We start from the raw sequence: 5679 nt of genomic DNA, 5'->3' as shown, positions 1-5679 counted from the left end.
CTTCTTTCTTTGCGTGAACATTTGGGCGGCGTTATGCAAATCTTCCCACATCATGACGTAGACATGTGGGATCGTGTTTGAACGAGGCATTTAAGGAGGGCGTGGACGAGTCTTAACTTTCATAAAGAATATCTCTTTGGTTTTGAGACTTTAGTCTTTGCAACTTTAGGGATCTTATCTATTCACGAACAGCTTGTAACACTCCAAAGAGAAAGGAAAACTTGAAATCGCATCATATGACCCCTTTAAGCCTGTTGTGTACTACAAAAACTAAAGGGATAATTCATTAAGAATGAATTGTGTCTGCTGACAGCTTCATTTATTTGCAAAAGTTACATGCGTAATTTTAGGAATTAATAGTACAAACATGAGTATGCAATTTGCAGAGCATCCTTTTACTACTGCAATCCACTTCTGGAGTCTGATCTTTAAAATTTGAAATCTTTAAAATTCTGGCGTCTGTTTTAGCCCAGTCATAATTCTTTATTTCTTTTTTCTTTTCTTTTTTTTCTTTTCTTTTCTTTCATTCATTATAATATTCATAATTAAACACATATAATCAGTACAAGGCAAGGCATTAATATGAGGTGGGCCATGTTAGTGACAGCACCCTTGGAACTGGAATTGATTCCATTCCATGCACCATAAGAGGTGGGAATAGATTGAAATGCCTTTTACAATGTAAGACGTTTTGGATTTATACACTCAAGAGTTTATACAATGAAGAAATTGATTTTTTAAATTTCTGTAGTAATAATCATCCTCACTATTGTGTTGTTTTGTATTGTATAGTATTTATTTATTTACTTACTTTTTTCTTTTCAATTTAATTTGTAAAATATATTTTTCCATATTTTTTCTTTTTCTTATTTTTTCCCCCTTTTTTATTTATTTATTTATTATTTACTTTTCTAGTTTAACTAATTTATTATTATCATTGTTATTATTATTTTTATTGTGTTGGAAGTTACTACAATGTTCGATTTGTAAGAGCTGGCTGGTCATAGCCACTCCCACTAATCAATCTGAATAACCAGTTGTTTTGATGATCCACTGATTGCCTATAGCAGGGGTGGTCAACGTCGGTCCTGGAGAGCCATAGTCCTGCAGAGTTTTCCTCCAACTTTGATAAAAACTCACCTGCCTGTAGCTTTCTAGTAACCCTTAGACCTTGATGAGCTTGTTCAGATGTGTTTGATTAGGGCAGGGTTGGAGCAAAACTTTGCAGGACTGTGGCCCTCCAGGACCGACGTTGGCCACCCCTGGCCTATAGTTTAAAGAATGCTTGTGTTAGTAATGGCTGTGTCGAACAACTCCACTCTTTTAATGTTTTTAATGACTTAGTCCAGTTTACTGAAGGCTTTTTACATTTAACCTTGCCTTGGAATATTTTTGTTGTTTCATGTAATCAGTACAGTTATTTATTTATTTATTTTAACAGGGACTGTCCTTATTAATCAACAGTCAAATACGGTATATAAGCCAGAGTTAGGCCCATTGGCTAATTTTCATGTTGTCCCTTGCCAGATTTTTAAAAGGCAACCTAATCTAAAACATAGTAAGTTATAACTCACTCACTCACTCACTCACTCACTCACTCACACACACTCACTCACTCACACACACACACACACACACACACACACACACACACACACACACACACACACACACACACACACACACACACACACACACACACACACACACACACACACACACACACACACACACACACACACACACACACACACACACACAGAATAATACCAGATCAATTGCACTACTAAAGACAATAATGGCAGTATCATAAAAAATATAATTTACACACAACTTCAAACCATAATCTACACCCTTACTACACCTCTGATTCAGGCCCCTTTCTTTTTTGCATGCTCAAAAATTTTGTTGCACCACAGAACCCAATATTTTAAAAGTATTTACCACTTCATGATGTACAAGATTTTTTACGATATAAGGTACAATATAATGAAAATTCATTCCACCGCTGCTGTTGTTTTTGAGGACTTTCAAAATACCTACACATTTTTGGCAGCTTCTGTTGTTTATCATTATTTGATGAATTACTGCTGCCAAATATTAATCAGTAAATTCGTAAAAATCAACATTAACAGTTACATGTTGCACTGATTTAATAAGACACAATCTATAATAAGCCTAATCTTAATTAGCTACATGTTCTAATGTGGCACAAATACTCAGAATTTCAGAATCAAAAGAACACTAGCTTCAGACAAATTCATAAGTATAATACATATGCTTTGCAACTATTTATAAATCCTACAGGGCTATTGACCTCATACCTGACTTGCAGAGAGCCCTATCAGACCAAAATACAACCAGTACTGAGATACAGAAGAAGAGACTCCTCATCATGACAACAGACCCTGTAAATACAGGAAGACAGAAATCTTGAATTATACCTGAATATTAAGCATCTTTTAGATTTGAAGATTTTATAGAATTTGAAGTAATGGCACTTGCCTATTCTATTCTATAAATGTTTTGCTGATTTATAAAAAACAAAAAAAAAAAAAACTCGTGGCAATCAGTAGGCTAATTTCTAATGAAAAGACCAATTTATATGACAGATTTTAATGTAGGTTTTTATTAATATGTAAACATTGTGAGATAGCTAGTTATAATGGTAATTAAACAAAGTTTTGCTCACTCAGTGTATTTTTGATTTTACAGTTGGGTAATTTTGTTGCAGTAGCACGAGATAGCTTGATTTAAAACTTTGAATTGAATAAAAAATTACAAGGAGGCTAAGCAGTTAATAATAAAATAAGAACAAATAAAGAAATTACTAATGATAGCTCAAATAAAAAATAACGATAGGCCTACAAATGAAATAAATTGCTTTAAAATTTTTCAGGTAGGTCTAACACACAGTAGGGCTATTAAGAGATTTGTTTCTTTATCAATTATCCAAATAATGTTTAATCCTAGAAAGCTATTATTATCAGAGGACACGTGAGCATAACGGTTAGCAGATAAATGAATGAGAGGGCAGCATTACCAAAGTTGCCCATTTACCACACCTTGTTACAGCACAGTAGGGCTATTGCAAACAGAAACGATACTGTACTACATAGATGTTTCCTGTCAGCTCGATTTTTGAGTGGACTTTGCTGTTCCGATGAGCATGAATGGTATATGAGTGGAGCACTCACATGGGCTGTGAGCGACTGAGCGGAGCGCACACGCATAGAGCGGGATAATACCAGAGCGTCACACCACGTGAAAGTGAATCCTGAGCGGTGAACAAATTTTCGGCAGCCGGAATTTCAGTGCATCTCTAATTATTGGCGACATCATAAATGGATATTATATAATAGCTGCTTTTTTTTTTAACATTTTAGCAATTTAAAAATATTAAAAAAGGATTTTTTACGCAGCACCCCTGCTCTCGACAGACGGCACACCAGGGTGCCGCGGCACCCCGGTTGGGAAACACTGCTGTACTAGACTAACTGAGACTTGTCACATCACTTGTATACGGTTGCTCTCTTGTTAGTCTGATTGCTTCTATTGTTCTCCTCATTAGTAAGTTGCTTCGGATAAAAGCGTCTGCTAAATGATTAAATGTCAATGTAAATGTAAATGCAATGGTTTGGTTATAGATACATGGATGATTACTTACATTCAAAGTGCGAAAGTTTGCTGTATAAAATATTAACCAAAAATCATTCTTACCGTATTCCAAAATATTAGCAGGGATAGTTAGAGGCCAGATTTGTACTCAGAAAAGAACCACTGGAAGACACATGAATCAAAAACATTGGAATGTCCTAACATTAATTGGTCTCTACTTTGTCTTTAACCCAACAGGACAGCACAGCATGAACAGCCTTTAGCAAGTTAACTGAACTCCAACAAACTTTTCACTGAGCAAATAAAAGCTGCTGAGATCAATCATATCAGGAATTTTGCGAGTACATTAATATCATCCACTAGGTAACACAGTGAGACAATCATTAATGCACAATTTCAGTTCTTAACTAACCCTCAATAATTATTAAAAATGTTTACTTACATTTTGAAAAATAAGAAAGGAACAGGAATGAAGAATGTGGTGTTTAGAGTGTGTTAATGACTAACTAACTCTGTTTACTAAGAGTCCACAGTCCGAATGCTTCTGCATTCTCATCTGCTGTCTGCCCACTTACACCTATTTGTGCTGAACTGTACAATTTACAGTTTAATCACCAGACAAGTACATTTGTGGTTTAATTACTTATGATTGGTGAAATAGTTCAATTTCACCTGTCATTTCTTTCTTTGATGTAATAATGCATTTTCAATTATATGAGCCTTAACTTGATGGTCAAATGAATTTGGTAATGTTATTATAGCATTCAAAAAATAAATATATTCATTTTAACTATGATCTATACATGCAGTACATGTTGATACACGTTGGTACATGTCGGTATTTGTACAAATTGCCTCACATTGATCTTTTTTCCTCAATATACACATAGCCTACATTTTGATTAGAAAAAGCATTAAAACTTATCTCATTTTCTGTTGCATAATGGGTCACGCATTCTTGCACTCTCTTTTGCTAACATAGGAATACTTGCTATAATCTGCATACAACATACAGTAGCTATATGATATTGATAGTGAAATAAAAGCTGTCAGCACACACCTGTTATTGGAAACATAAACAAGACTTAACATCACAATGGGACACACATGCATGCAATGTATACACTGTACCAAGCAGCTTTACAGTAACTAATTTTACAGTGCAACAATAATCTGTGATACCTACACTCAAAAAAATGTTTCTGTCTAAAATTACATTTTGTGTAATTCAATTGCATAACAATTTTCCATCCATTTAGATTACGTAGTTTTAACATAAAGTAATAAACTTAATGTGATTCATATGCGTCAGTCATATGTGAATGAAACAGATAAGTTTTATGTAATAGTTCACAGCAAAGTCACCACACTGCTCAGTGTTCATGTGTTTCCACACTACAGAGTGTTAAAGGAGCATTTAAGCAGTGTTGGAGTTACGGAGATAATTATGTGATGATTGACCATTAATGATGAACACCTGCTGTTAACAGAATCACAGAAGGAAAGAGAAACACAAGAACTACAACTGACTTCAGCCACAGCCAAAGATGAAATCAACTGAAATAAAAGAAGACATTAAATCTCTCAAGAGATCAGTAGAAGAGGATTAAACACACAACAGCAACTCCACAAACAGCAATACCAGCTTCACGTATTACTAACTAGACTCACTTTATTTCTGTCAGACTTCTAGAGATGCTCTTCTTGAGATGTTTAGATGTTTTAATGTTTCATTTGAAATCACCATCAAGGAGATCAGTGTTTTCTTTTGTTGGGCTCTTGACCCTTGACATTTTCACATTAGTTTTTTTCTCTGATTGCTAAGACTGTGTGTTTATAAAATGTTAGGTTACTTGCGTAACCCCGGTTCTCTGAGAACAGAGCGAGGTATCTCACTATGGGAAACGCCCCAGGAATGATAGACTATGGAAGCACCAATTACACCACCTCTGTCCGAATCATAGCTCATGACAAGGAGCCCACCCCCCTATGGGAATGATATAGCCAACTCCCAAAACGCATGCTTTCCGAAGCCGCTGAACAGACCCGGCAAGAACGAAA

The 5679-nt window shown here is 35.2% G+C and overlaps 1 protein-coding gene across 1 annotated transcript in view; it reads right to left on the bottom strand.

Annotated features, from left to right (window-relative positions):
• The window catches only part of proca (protein C (inactivator of coagulation factors Va and VIIIa), a), a 32099-nt gene extending 27970 nt beyond the window's left edge, over positions 1-4129 (bottom strand). Inside the window, exons 1-3 of the mRNA XM_016494978.1 lie at positions 4061-4129; positions 3721-3780; positions 2325-2408 (exon numbers count right to left, since the gene is read on the bottom strand). The gene's annotated coding sequence lies outside the window, so the exon portion shown is untranslated. The remainder of the gene's footprint in view (positions 1-2324; positions 2409-3720; positions 3781-4060) is intronic.
• Positions 4130-5679: the final 1550 nt, after the last annotated feature.

Source organism: Sinocyclocheilus anshuiensis, unplaced genomic scaffold, assembly GCF_001515605.1.
Source record: "Sinocyclocheilus anshuiensis isolate Anshui unplaced genomic scaffold, SAMN03320099.WGS_v1.1 scaffold606, whole genome shotgun sequence".
In the NCBI taxonomy this organism is placed as follows: Eukaryota; Metazoa; Chordata; class Actinopteri; order Cypriniformes; family Cyprinidae; genus Sinocyclocheilus; species Sinocyclocheilus anshuiensis.
This window is presented reverse-complemented; position numbering and strand designations above follow the sequence as displayed.